The 15,451-nt window shown below is 36.5% G+C and overlaps 1 pseudogene; it reads right to left on the reverse strand.

Annotated features, from left to right (window-relative positions):
* Positions 1-2,107: 2,107 nt before the first annotated feature.
* Positions 2,108-13,273, reverse strand: LOC124108934 (lysine-rich coiled-coil protein 1-like; annotated as a pseudogene).
* Positions 13,274-15,451: the final 2,178 nt, after the last annotated feature.

Raw genomic sequence — 15,451 nt, forward strand, 5'->3', positions numbered from 1 at the left:
GAGGGAAATATTTCTAATACTCCATTTCAAAGTACTAATGGCCTAAATGTAAAGAATATGTTGATATTGATCAATAAGACACACATAATCTAATAGAAAAATGTATATATAAAATGTAAGTAGGAAACAATAAAATAGCATTATATTCTGTAATAATATACATGTGTTCTATAAGCAACATTTGAAAAGTTGTTCAGCCTTCCACATAATCAGGTATATGCAAATCAACAAATTATCGGATGCCATTTTTTCACCATCACATTATCAAGTATTTTTGTGAGTGACAGCAAGTGTTAGTGAATGTGTACGCAAACACAAACTCATCAATTCTGCTAGCTTAGAACAACTTTGGTGATAGTTTTGAAACTTTATTTTAATTTTGAAAAAAGAAGTCCCTTCTTTTCTCCATCATTTTTATCCCATCCCAACCCCCACATACACAAATAATTATGCAATTAATGAATACCACATGAAGCCCAAATTATGTACTTTTCACATTTTTATTAATAAGTACGAACCTTTCACTATGAGTATACTGAAGTACTAAAATAAATTTAGTGTGCTTTAAGACTCTCTGTGTAATGAAGGTAAAATTAAAATTTCAGAATCAGAAATAAAGATTTTTGAAGTATCATTTTATGTTTTTCTGGGGTTGGGAAATGGTATTTTTTGACAATCAACTAGCAATCACTTAGGATATGTTAGCAAGAAAACATATGTCTGTGTTGGGAGCTGTTGATACATAAATATGCATTTTAGAAATGCCAATTGACCATAGAAATGCCCAGAAGTTATAAAACATTAAAATCTGAATATCCATGTTATGCCATTAATGCTTTAACAAGTTATTACAATATAATGGCTTTAAGTAACACATTTATAGTTGTGGAGGTCAGAATTCTGACATGGGTTTCACTGGGCTAAAATCAAGGTGTCAGCAGGGGTCTATTCCTTTCTGGAAGCTGCAGAAGAGAATCCATTTCCTTGCCTTTTCCCACTTCTAGAAACCACTCATATTCTTTAGCATGAGGCTCCTTCCACATCTTCAGAGCCAGCAAGGGTGGGCTGAGAGCTTCACATCCCACTGCTCTAACCTACTGCTGTTCTTCCTCTTAAAATGTCATGCTGTGGTATCAGCCAGATAATTTAGGATGGACTTCCTATCTTAAGCTTAGATCATTACAACTTCCATTCCAACTGCACCCTTGATTCCATGTTGCCATGTAACTTAACATATAATTACAGGTTCCATCATTAGGATGTGGACATTTTCAAGGAGCCATGCTGCCCAGCAAATGATATCTGGCTCCAACACAAAAGGACATCCCTTCCTGAAGGGTTAAAGTTTGCACATCCATTAGTTTCCACATTTCATGCCAGTTACTAGGGCCCCTTAAGAAGTAGATTATATTTGCTCCTGAATAAATTAACCAGGAGTTGTTTTTTTTAATTTTTAAAAATTATTTATTTTTTAGTTTTAGATGGACACAATATCTTTATTTTACATTTATATGGTTCTGAGGATCGAACCCAGTGCCTCATGCATGCTAGGCAAGCACTCTACCACTGAGCCATAATCCCAGTCCCCAGGAGTTGTTTTTTTTTAATTGGAATACTTTATTATAAACATTTCCAGAATATGAACTGATTTTGTATTGAGACTCTTCAAAACTTTTAAAACTATATGAAATATGAGCTTACAATTTTTATAATATATTTCATGTTCCACTTTCCAACCTAGAAAATATAATATTGTTAAAGCTAACAAAGGAAAAAAAACTAAAATTGCTGGATAGAGAAAAACAATGAATGTAAAAAATCCCACTCAAAACTAAAACAATCTCAACCAAGAAATAAATTCCGCAAAGTCTATATTCATCCTCCAATTTAAAATATATGATCTCCCAAGGGAAAATAATCCGATAATAATGGTTTATGAATAAAAGCAGAGCCACTCTTCTGAAAAGAAATTGCATCATATGTAAGAACAACATAATAGTGCTTTTAGAAAATGAGGAACAGTAACTCCCTGTTAGAGAAAAAGCACAGGAATTGCTTCATGTTCTGTGGCTTGTTCACAAAAGAAAGCAATAAGGACGTGGGCACCATAAAACCCAGCTCTGCAACTCTTTTTTTCAATTTAACCCCAGGAGAATCAGCTACAGCACTTCAAAACCCAAGATGGACTGGTCCCAAAGCATTTCCTCCTCTGTCCTCTCCTTGCCTTGGCCCTTCCTTGCTTTTCTGTGCTTGCAGCCCTCTTTCTTAAAGTCTACCTCTTGGCTCTTTTTCTCCTTCAGTTCTTAAGTGTTTTTCTGCACTGATCTGTGCATTTTCTGCCTTCACTTTTGCTTTCTTTCTTTGGAGCTCCAGTGTCTAAATCCAGTTCCTCAGAACCTCTTTTCCTCTGATGCTTGAGCCTCTCCTCCGCTGTTTTTTCTCTGGGTACCTTTTCCCCTTCTGATGTACCTGCTTATGGCTGGTTTGATGGTCACTGGGGCTGTTTCTCGAGGAAAGGTGAACTCTGGATTCTATGTCATATGAACCACAATTATATTCTCACTGACCAAGTTTCATGAGCACTAGTTTCTCTAAGAAACAGTCCTTGGGGAGCTGAGAGTAGCTCAGAGAGTCTCAGCCTGTTGTCCTGAGCTGGTAAAGCACTGGGGTACCTGGTTTTCCACTGTTTGTGGAGTACTGCATGATCTTGGGTAGGTCTGGAGAGTTCCCAATGGGGGTCTTTATCAAACATTCTATACCTGAGTCTGGAGTCAACCTGTTCTCTGTACCCACAGGTTTCCAAATAGTCCTCTCTCATCTTTCTGAAACAAGTCTTTGGCTCTAAGCCTCTGGCTTTCTGAACTTTAATATAATCTTTATGTTCATCTTTAAATGCTTCATTAGATTGACAAAAAATGATTCTCCTTCTCAGGCTGAGAACTTGGGGGAGATAACCTGATCATATTTACCCTTTAATTGCTTCAGATTTTCAGAATGAACTTTCTTCAATAATGAGGCTGTGCAAGAATCTGGGAGCTCATAATAGGAACTCTTTTATTATTATTCAATCTGAAGCATTATTCCACAGAGGCTTTTTATAAAAAGTATCTGTAAAAGTTCAGTCTTTGTTCAGTAAATGTGGAGGCCTCCACAACTATAGCCCCGTCTGCCAGTGACTCCGCCATCCTGGTGAGCTGGGTATGGCCAAGAGGCAAGAACACCTCTGCTGCTGCCTCCCAGAGCAGGGCAGCCAGGAGCCGGAGGTGGAGTCCCGGCCTCCAGAGGGGAAGTCGCCGCCACCATTTGTAGCTGACCGGGCAGCGCCCGTGCTGTGGCGTCCTGGAATAGAGTCTTTAATAACAGTTTCAACCTATAAGTTTATGAGATTCTTGTATACTTAATCCTGTAATCCAAGGTTTTACCTGGATTTTATAATAACATCAGTGCTTCAATTAGGGTCCAGAATATGCAGTTTTACTGAATCCCTATTTGCCTACTGATACCAGTGTCTTGCCCCAATTTTATGAGGCAGAGGCATTCCTAGGTTTTCTAGTAAGCTTAACAGACATCATCAAGAGGGAAATGGGAGTACTATTCCAATGTGACATGCATGAAAAGCCCCTCTTTTTCTCACTAGTATTTATAGTCTGATGGAGAATCAACAGTATATCATTTTAGTCTTCCTGCAGAGTGACATTTTTGAAACCATTAAATTTCAAGATAATGTGCACACATGGAATTTAGCAGCATAAGCTGACTGTGAGCAGGGACCTGCTAATACTAATGTCACTTTATTCTCAATTCTGCTCTACTGTGGATTATACCAGTTTCATATTTCTTGTGCCATTACTGATTCCAGTCCCTCTGGATTCATATTGCCCTGATGTGAGAGAGAAAACTAAACAGAATATTACTAAGGATGACAGATACTGCACTTACTATTTTTATGGCTGGCTTTCTTTAGTGTTTAAAATCTTCAGTTGGTTTGAGAAATTACATTTTGGTGCTCACAGGATCCATGAGTGACTCCCAAATGGAAGATATTTTTGTCAGGAGGGGTCTATGTGCAGGTGGATCTTGGAGGGCAGACTGTGTATGTGTTTATATGTCCTACTGCAGAATGTGTTCAGAAGAGCCTAGATTCAAATTTAGTTCCAAAAGTAAATAAAGTGAGGGCCTATATAAGGTTATTAGACTTTGATTTATAGAATGGGAGCTCAGCCTCCTGGAGCCAGGAGCCCTCAGAGCCACTGACTATGCATCAGTCATTGTCTCTCCCTCTGACTGCTGCTGTGCCTCCCCTCACACACTATGATGTTCATCACATATTTTTTTAAAATAAAGATATTATGATCAATCATGCAATCAGAATAATAAGAATTTAAATATTTGGTGAGTACCAATCAGGTGCCAGGTACTGTTATAGGACAGGGGATGAACTCTAAGCAAAAGGAGCAAAAAGTTCTGTCTTCACACTGCTGGCATTTAATGTGTGCCTACAGGCTTAGTAAAATACCTGTTGACTGAGAACAAAACAGTGTCTTCCAACCCAAGAAGAGGCTCACCCACTTCCAGAGAGGGCGATGGAATTTGGGGTTCTTCTTCGTGAAGCAGGCTGGCTGTGAAATAAATCTAAGAAAAGAAGGCAGCAGAAAAAAACCACAGGACACAGAAAGTAGTTTTAGAAAGTGAGGGCCTGACAGCTCTTTGACCTTAGGGGTCTATTCCACACTGGAAAGATAGTGAGAGCCCATGTTTTCTTTATTTATTTGGGGGAACTTCAAAGACTTTATACAGAATGTTTTTTCATCAAATAAGATAGGAGGTGGGCTGTCCAGTTCCCAATTGGTCACGACCAACTCTGGAGCTGTGAGATCAGTCTTTCTAGCTCATGGAAGACAGAGGCCATGTGCATTGTGCAATCCGTTAAGTGGGAGGAGCCACAGAATAGCTTGCAATGCCAAACCAAAATCTCCTTGGCTCAAGGCTGAGTGAAGACTTCCCAAATAGCTCAGGGGTGGCTCCCCCACAAAGAGGGATGCTTAGTAACCAGAGATCTCTGAAATTCAAGGGTGAGAAAAACGTTCTTTTTAATTTATTAAAAAGTCTACTACTATTAGAAAATTTGAGGGAGTCCTGTTCTTTCCACAATATAATGGGCATTCTTCTTAATTTAGTTCCAAAAGTAAAGAAAGTGAGGGCCTATATGAGACTTTATTATTAGACTTATTTTTATTCTCACATGTCAACTTAATTAAGGATTTCATGATTTTTATTGTAATAAATGATAATATTGGTTCACTCTTTATTTTAACTCATGATAATCATGGCCATTTCAGAGTCATGTTTTTGTGCCATGATTTGGGAGTGATCATATTTTGCAACACATGTAATTTCAGCCTTTTCCAAATATTTTCAAATTATAAGTGTAAGAAAGATGAATTTTTATTGAGTTCATACAATATGACTCTATTTTGCGTTTCTGCAGCATGAAATACACATGGTCATATATATGTGAATGCACCAAGAGAGATACTGTCAGCCACTGGACAGAGAGATCCACGTATTTCATTGCTTTGATGCTCTGGTGCATGTTCCTTTACAGATACCCTGCCAGCCAAGGAGGCACTCCATGGCATTGTTACCTCTGGGTCACCCAACATAAGACAGCAGGGTCAGAAGAACACTTCTACTTAAGTCAACTACTGTGCACTCCCAGCCACAGAATAAACCAGGATTTATTTACAGTGTCCAGACTTAAGCAACTACTGAAGTTCAGCTCAGGATGCCAGTGATGGTTTCAGAAAGATGATTTCATCTCCACATTGGAAAACAATGCCAGATGCTTAAAGGTCTCAGGCCTTAGGGTCTAGGACAACTTAACATGACTGCATTGGTTTCCTTCTCTCTAAGGGAGAGATGATAATATTAATTTCCTCACTGGTCTGTTAATAAGAATTAAAAGAGTTAATGAACTTAAAAATGCCTGTCTTACCCAAAATCCTGTGAATTTTTGCCAATTATTTTCACATTATATTTCTATCACCTGTTGTAATGCATGTTCAAGTTGAAATAATTAGAAGTCCAACTGCTGTGGTTTTTTTCCTTAAAATTATAACTTTTAAAAACATTGTCTGGTAATTTGCATAAATTTATCTTTAAGGTGACAGCTCTTTATTCATTTAGGTGTATTCAGTTGAATCTTGGCAAACTGGGTATAATATATGTATTGTTTGACTCAACCAATAGCTATTTCATTCCTACTGTGAGAGAAGTTAAGTACTTTTTGGTTCCAGCTCCTACCCTATAGCTTAATTAAGTCTAAGCACACACTTAATTACAAAAGCCATGACTAAAAAGTCATTTGTATGTAATTTCCATATCTATAAGTTTTGCTTTAAAAAATCTTTATAATATTTAAGTGAAAGGTTGTTTTAAATGAAAATGCCTTTTCTATAGGAAATACTTGAACTTCAGGTCAGTGCTACAAAGCCTTTGCTCAGGCACAGCTCCTAGCAGCAGAGCCTACAGGGACAGGGATAGTCATGCTCTGGGGTAAACTGTGTCCTACAACCCTGAGTGGCAGTGAACCAGGTGTGCAAGCAGCATCCACACTGAGGATGACCCTTGATATCTTTCCCCTGGAATCCACTGGTACTGGTGTCAGATGTGCCTTCTCAACCTGTTCCTCCTACGGTGGCCATCCACTTCTGCTAGAGAGAGGACAATAGGAGGAGGAGTTGTTTCCTTCCTCCATGTTCTCCTAATCCACAGCCATTTGTCCTCCAGCCCTTCCATGAGACACATTGCTGACAAGTTCATTCTTCACTGGATTTTCTTTATAAGATGTGATTCATACCTGTCATGTAGCTAATACAAGCCAGGGCATTTTTTCTCATTTTCCTTGCCCTTACTTTATTTATTTATTTATTTTATTTTATTTTATTTTATTTTATTTTTGTTTTGCCTCACAAAAGAAACACAACCGAAGGTTTAGGATATAATAAGCATGAAATATAATGACCCTTCCTTTAATTGGAATTCATTACACATTTCTCATCTTTCTCCCCTTTATCCTGATTTCTAACTTTAGGGCTTTATCCTGATTTCTAACTTTAGGGCTATGACTATTTACTCTTTCCTCTAATTTTTTACCATACAGCATTGCAATGTGTTTCATAGGCTTTATTTAAACATTGTGTTGCTCAGCTTTTTATAACTTAACAAAGTAGTTGAGATAATCAGCTTAAAAAGAAGAAAGTTTTATTTTGTCTCATAATTTAGAGATTTCAGTCCATGTCTGGGTAGACTCATTGCACTTTAGGGCCTGTGGTTAGGCAGCACATTATGGGTAGGGAGCATTTAGTATTGTGCCATGAGACACATTGCTGACAAGCATACAGCATTCAGCTTATGGCAGTCAGGAAGGAAAGAAAGATCAGAGTCCCACTAGGTCCTATCTTTTAAAGGTTCCACCACATCCCAGTAGCACCAAGCTAGAGGCTAACTTTTAACACATGGGCCTTTGGGGGACACTCAAGGTCCAAACTATAGCAAACAAAATATGGAGTTCCCATATACCACCTATTATACACACAGCCTTCTCCACTATCCATGTTCTTTTTTTTAATATTTATTTTTTTGGTTGTAGTTGGGCACAATAACTTTATTTCACTTATTTATTTTTATGTGGTGCTAAGGATCGAGCCCAGAGTCTGACACATTGCAAGGCAAGCACTCTATTGCTGAGTCACAACCCCAGCCCCCCACTATCCACATTTTTTAACAAAGCAGTACATTTATTATAATTTGTGAACCTATATCAATTTATCATATATCACCTAAGTCCATAGTTCACCCTAAGGTTCACTCTTGGTGTTGCACATTCTAATTTGATAACTCCATAATGACATCTATCCTCCATTATAGTATCATATAGAGTAGCTTCCTGCACTAAAAATCCTCTGTGTTCTACCTGTTCATTCCTCCCTTTCCCGTCCCCTGACAACCATTGACCTTTATACTGTCTTCATAGTCTTGCCTTCCAGAATGTCATACAGTGTGAATAGTGTCTTGATAGTGTCTTTCACAGAGCAGAAGTTTTTAATTTTAATGAAGTCCATCTTATTAGTTCTTTCATTCATGGATCATATCTTTGATGTTTTATCTAAAAAGCCATTACCATGAAGATCGTCTGAATTTTCTCCTATGTTCTCAGTTATGAATTTTGTAGTTTTATATTTCACCTTTTTGTCTTCTGTGATCCATTTTGAGATAATTTTGGTAAAGGGTGTAAGGTCTCTGTCAAAATATGTGTTTTTGCTGTAGGTTCCACCACCATTTGTTGAAAAGATCAATTTTGCTCTATTTGTATTACCTTTGCTCCTTTCTTAATGATCAGTTGGCTGGCTATGTTTATGTAGGTTTTTCTCTCACTTTCTATTCTGCCGAGAGATTTATGTATTGTTTTGCTCATGCCACAAGGTTTTTATTACCATAGCTTTATAGTAAATTTGGAAGTTGTGTAGTGTTTGTTAATTCTCTGAATTTGTTCCTCTTCAATACTATAGTAGCTATTCTGAGCCTCTCCGTGTGTACTTTAGAATCCCCTTTTTTCATGTCAACAAAATAAATTACAAAGATTTTAATTGAGATTCCATTGAATCTATAGATCAATTTGGGAAGAACTAACATCTTTTTTTTTTATTTCTTTTTTTTAAATTTTTTATTGTTGGCTGTTCAAAACATTACATAGTTCTTGATATATCATATTTCACAATTTGATTCAAGTGGGTTATGAGCTCCCATTTTTACCCCATATACAGATTGCAGAATCACATCAGTTACACATCCATTGATTTACATATTGCCATACTAGTGTCTGTTGTATTCTGCTGCCTTTCCTATCCTCTACTATCCCCCCTCCCCTCCCCTCCCCTCCCCTCCCCTCTTCTCTCTCTGCCCCCTCTACTGACATTCATTTCTCCCCCTTGTATTATTTTCCCCCTTCCCCTCACTTCCTCTTGTATGTACTTTTGTATAACCCTGAGGGTCTCCTTCCATTTCCATGCACTTTCCCTTCTCTCTCCCTTTCCCTCCCACCTCTCATCCCTGTTTAATGTTAATCTTCTTCTCATGCTCTTCGACCCTACTCTGTTCTTAGTTACTCTCCTTATATCAAAGAAGACATTTGGCATTTGTTTTTTAGGGATTGGCTAGCTTCACTTAGCATAATCTGCTCTAATGCCATCCATTTCCCTGTAAATTCTATGATTTTGTCATTTTTTAATGCAGAGTAATACTCCATTGTGTATAAATGCCACATTTTTTTTTATCCATTCATCCATTGAAGGGCATCTAGGTTGGTTCCACAGTCTAGCTATTGTGAATTGTGCTGCTATGAACATCGATGTAGCAGTGTCCCTATAGCATGCTCTTTTTAGGTCTTTAGGGAATAGACCAAGAAGGGGAATAGCTGGGTCAAATGGTGGCTCCATTCCCAGCTTTCCAAGAAATCTCCATACTGCTTTCCAAATTGGCTGCACCAATTTGCAGTCCCACCAGCAATGTACAAGTGTACCCTTTTCCCCACATCCTCGCCAGCACTTGTTGTTGTTTGACTTCATAATGGCTGCCAATCTAACTGGAGTGAGATGGTGTCTTAGGGTGGTTTTGATTTGCATTTCTCTGACTGCTAGAGATGGTGAGCATTTTTTCATGTACTTGTTGATTGATTGTATGTCCTCCTCTGAGAAGTGTCTGTTCAGGTCCTTGGCCCATTTGTTGATTGGGTTGTTTGAAGAACTAACATCTTAACGCGGAATCTTCCATTTATTTAGTTCTTTGATTTCTCTCATCAGAGTTTTGTAGTTTTCTTCTAAATATTGTACATACTTATTAGATTTTTTACCAACTCATTTCACTTTTGTGGGTGCTAATGTAAATGGTACTTTGTGTTTAATTTTAAATTCCAGTTGTTCATTATTGGGAGAGAGGAAACATGTTGACTTTTGTCTATTAACCTTGTATCCTATGACATTGCTTATTAGTTTTAGGAGCATTTTTGGTTGACTTAGATTTTCTAGACAATTGTGTTAGCAGTAAACAAAACCAATTTTATTCCTTCCCTCCTGTTATGTTTTATTTTCTTTTCTTATTGCGTCAGCTAAAACTTCCAATAAATATTGAAAAGAGTTAGAGAGAGGGGATGTTCTTGCTTGCTTCTGACCTTTTTGAGAAAGCTTTTAGTTTCTCAAAATTAAGTGTATCAACTATAGGATCTTAGTAGATATTCTTTATCAAGTTGAAGACATTCCCCCTCTATTCTATTATAGGTTTCCTGAATGGTTTTATAATAAATGGATATTGGATTTTGTCCAATGTTTTTTCTGTATCTATTAATATGATCATGTAGTTTTTCCTTTGTACCTATTTGAAGTGATGGATTACATTCACTATTTTCAAATGTTGAACCAACCTTGAATCCCTGAAATAAGTCCCACTTGGTCATAATGTATAATTTAAAAAAAAAATCCTTAGATTCAATATGCCATTATTTTGTTGAAGATTTTTGCTTGTATGTCTATGACAGATATTGGTTACAATTTTCTTTTCTTATAATGTCTGATTTTGGTATTAGGGTAATGCAGTCCTTACAGAATGAGTTAGAAAATATACCTTCTGCTTCCATTTTCTGGGAAAGATTGTGGAGAATGGAAACAATTTCTTAAATATTTGCTATAATACAGCAGTGAACCCATCTGAACCTAGTGCTGATTTGGAAGATTTTTAATGGGAAAGGGTACTGGGAATTTAACCCAGGGGTAATTTACCACTGAACTATAATCCAACCCTTTTTATTTTTATTTTTTATTTTTTGAGAAAGGCTTTCATTAATTTTCTTAGGTTCTCGCTCAGTTGCTGAGGCTGGCCTTGAACTTGCAATGCTTCTGTCTCAGTCTCCCAAGCTGCTGGGATTACAGACATGTACTTCCCCACCCCCACATGCATGGTGGAGATAATTAATTATTGACCCAATGTTTTTAATAGATGTAGACCTCATTAGGATTGTATATTTCTTTTTGTTTTGAGTTTTTCAGATTATGCCTTTCAAGTTGTTAGCCTATTCCATCTAAGTTCTCAAGTTTGTAGGCACAGATGTGTTCATAATATTCCTTATTGCTCTTCTAGTGTCTGTGTGATCTGTAATGATGTCCCATCTTTCATTTACAATATTAGTAATTTTTGTTTTCTTTCTTTTTCACTTAGTTTGTCCAGAAACTTATTAATTTTATTGATCTTTTCGAAGAACCACATTTTGGTGTTTTTTTCTATTGTTTTCCTCTTTTCCATTTCACTGATTTTTTACACTAATTTTTATTTTTTATGCTTCCTTCATATTTAATTTTCTTTTTCATTTTCCTTATTCATATTTTCTTTATTAATATATGTATTCAATGTTATAATTTTCATTCTAAGCACTACTTTTGATGCATCCCACAAAATTTGATGCTGTATTTACATTTTCATTTAATTGAAAAAAATTTAAATCTCTCTTGAGATTTGTTGTTTGACCTACCTGTTGTTTTTTATCAGATATTTTGGGATTTTCAGCTATCTTTACTGAATTTTTGTTTAATTCTGTTTTCATCTGAAAACATACTTTACATGATTTCTATTTTTCTAAATTTTTTAAGGTGTGTTTTATGGAACAAAATGTGTTCTATTCTTCTAAATAGTCCTTGTGAGCTTGAGAATAATGCGTGTTCTGCTGTTGTTGGATGAAATAATCTAAAGGTGTCAGTTATATCCAATTATTGATGGTGCTGTTGAGTTCAGCTGTGTCCTTACTGATTTTCTTCCTGCTGGATTTGTCCTTTACTGACAGAGGGATATTGAAGTTTCCAACTCTAAGAGTGGATTCATCTATATCTCCTTGTACTTCTGTCACTTTTTTCTTGTACATATTGATGCATTGTTAGAGGTTCATACACATTAAGGATTTTTAAGTATTCTTAGAGAGTTGACCCTTTTTTGTCATATGAAATGCCTTTTTTATCCCTGATAATTTTCCTTGGTCTGAAGTTTTCTGCTAATTTTAATATAGCTTATTCTTATTTTCTCTTGATTGTTTTTTACATAATGCTACATTCTCTATCCCTTTGTTTTTAATCTCTGGGTGTCTTTATATTTATGGTAATTTTCTTATAGAGACTATATAGTTGGGTCTTTTTTTCTGATCTACTGTGGTAGTCTCTGTCCTCTACTTGATATGTGTAAACCGTTGATATTTAAAGTGATTATTGATCTATTAATAACCTATCATGTTTTTAGTGGGGATATTGTTTTTTTTCTGTTTGTGGCCCTATTCTTTGTTCCTCTTTTAGTCTCCCCCATCTTTTCTGCCTTAGTTTAATTGAACATTGAATATTATTCCATTTTCTGTACATTCTTAGCTTCTTTATTCTTTTCACTTTGCATTGGTTGCCCTAGAGTTTGCAGTTGTCATTTACAATTAATGCAAACCTAACTTCAAATAACAGTATACTATTTGACAGGTGGTGCATGTTCTTATAATAGCAAAGTATTCTTTTTTCCTCCCTTATATCATCGATGTATTTAGTTATTAATAATCTGTAGTCATCAAATGCTTTGTTGCTGTTATTATTTTGAGTAAATGTTTATCTGATAGATCAATTAAGAACAAAAATATATATCTTCCATTATTTCTTTTATAAAACTCTTCCTTTCTTTATGTACATCCAGGTTTCTGGTCTATATCATTTTTCTTCTTTCTAAAGAACTTTTTTTTTCATATTCAGATTTTTATGTAATTTTATAGTGAACAATGTACATATTTCCCTCACCATTTCTGGGTAATTTAGTGTGACAGTTCTCCATAATAAACTATTCGAAGAGATGCTTTGGTTAAGACTAGAGTGAATTATAAAAAGAAATGCTATTATAAAACCAACACTGGGCTGGGGTTGTGGCTCAGCAGTAGAGTGCTCACCTAGCACAGGTGAGGCCCTGGGTTCGATCCCCAACACCACATAAAAATAAATAAGTAAAGACATTGTATCCAACTACAACTAAAAAATAAATATTAAAAAACCCAACACTGTCACAAATCACATTAAAACAAAATACATAGTATTTGCATGTTCTGGTTTATAGTGTTTTCTTGGGACTGGCTCCAACATCATGAAATGACAGAGATGCCAGTTGGATGTGGAGGCTCACCCAGTTTCACCTTAATCTTCAGGATCACCATGGTCGGCTTTCAGACAACATCATTTTGGCTATAGACAGTGTGTAAGTGACTATGCAGTTGCACTTATGAGCTCAATATCTGTGAAGTGTCCATTGTGGTCCCTGAGTTCTTAAACCTTCACCCACTGACTCTCATTTTTTTCATAGGTTTGCGTTTTGAGATGATTTCTCTTGTTCCAGGCATGACAGGTGATTGGCTCTCTACTACCAACAAATTCCCTTAATTTTTGTTTGTCTGAAAGAGTCTTTGTTTCTTCTTCACTTTTGAAGGATAATTTCATAGAATGCAATATTCTGGCCAGGTGTGGTGGCACATACCTGTAATCCCAGCAGCCCAGGAAGCTGAGGCAGGAGTACCACAGATTCAGTCAGCCTCAGCAACTTAGCGGGATGGTGAGCAACCTAATGAGACCCTGTCTCAAAATAAAAAGGACTGGTGATGTGGCTTGGTGGTCAAGCACCCTTGGGTTCAATCACTGATACCCCAAAAAAACAAAACAACAACAAAAACACAAAGCAACATTCTGGATTTGTGGCTTTTTTTTAATCAACAAAGAGTATTTCACTCACTCTCTTGCTTATGTGATTTCTGAAAAGTTCAATGTAACAAAAGCTTTTTTCCTTATAAGTAAGGTGTTTTGTCCATCTGGCTCTGTCAGGGTTTTTTTTTTTTCTTTGACTTTCTGCAGTTTGATGTGATACGCCTAGGTGTAGATGTTTGGGGCTTTTATTTGGTGTTCTCTGAGCATCTGACATGAATTTCATGAAATGTCATCATGCTTCACATGTTTGTTCTGTTCTGTTCTTTCTTCTCCTTCTGGCACTCCAGTATACATACATGTTATACCTTTGTAGTTGTCCCACAGTTTTGTAATATTTTGTTCTTGTTTTTTTGTTGTTGTTGTTTTGTTTTGTTTTTGTTTTTTAATTTGGTGGTTGTTTTGCTTGTTGGTTTTTTCATGCTTTTCAGTTTTGCAAGTTCCTATTGTTATATCCTCAAGCTCAGAAATTCATTCCTGGCAGAACCAAATCAACCAATAAGCATATCTGAGGCATTTTTTCATTGCCATTACAGTGGATTTTTTATCATTAGCATTTCTTCACTGTTCTTTTTTAAAATTTCCGTCTCTTTGCTCATTTGTCTACTTAACCTATTAGAGCCCTTAACATATTAATCATGGTTGTTTTAAATTTTCAGAAATCTCTGCCATATTATAGTCTGGTTGTGATGTTTGCTCTGAGTCTTCAAACTCTATTTTTATCTTTTAGTATACCTTATAGTTCTTCCTTGATAATTAAACATGATATATTGGATAAAAAGGACCTCAGTAAATAGAGTTTGAAATGTGGTAACAAGAGGACAGGGGAGGTGTTCTGTAATGCTATGATTTTTTCTAAAACTTTTAGTAAGCATGCAGTTGGACTATGAACTCACATATGTTTCTCAGCTCTCCCCACCTCCCGCTTAGGTGGGACACAATGGTTAATGAGAGGTAGAATTCGGTATTTCCTTTCCCCCATTTTAGGTACTAATAAAATTCCAGCAGGTTAGCTCTGGTAAAATAGTGTTTCTTGAGGGAAAGTCTTATGTGTTAGTCAACTTTTTGTCATTGTGACCAAAATACCTGTCAAGAACAACTTATGGGAGCAAAAATTTATTTTGGGATCAGGTTTTCAGAGAATTAATTAATGATCAGCTGACGCAATTGGTTTGGGCTCAAGGTGAGGCAGAACATCATGGTGGAAGGTAGGGGAGCTTTGCTTATCTCATGGTAAACTGGAAGCAGAGTGGAGAAATGAGGTGCTACAGGGAAGATGAGCCCTTCCAGGGCACACCCAATAATTTACTTCCTTCAACCATGCCCCACCTGCCTATAGTTACCACCCAATTAGTCCATTCAAATTAGGATGGGCTGATTAGGTTACAGGTCTCATAATATAAATCATTTTCATCTCTTGAATTAATAGGATCTTTGGGAGGACAGCTCAGATCCAAACCATATAGCATCTTGTTAAGAAAGGAATGTTCTGTGCTGGGGGTTGTAGCTCAGTGGTAGAGCACTTGCCTGGCACATGTGAGGCACTGGGTTTGATCCTCAGCACCACATAAAAATAAATAAATAAAAATAAAGATATTGTGTCCATCTACAACTAAAAATATATATAAAAAAGAACAGAA

The sequence above is a fragment of the Marmota monax genome, unplaced genomic scaffold (assembly GCF_021218885.2).
Source record: "Marmota monax isolate L192 unplaced genomic scaffold, Marmota_monax_Labrador192_F-V1.1 WCK01_AAM20220418_F8-fsc00103, whole genome shotgun sequence".
Classification (NCBI taxonomy): domain Eukaryota; kingdom Metazoa; phylum Chordata; class Mammalia; order Rodentia; family Sciuridae; genus Marmota; species Marmota monax.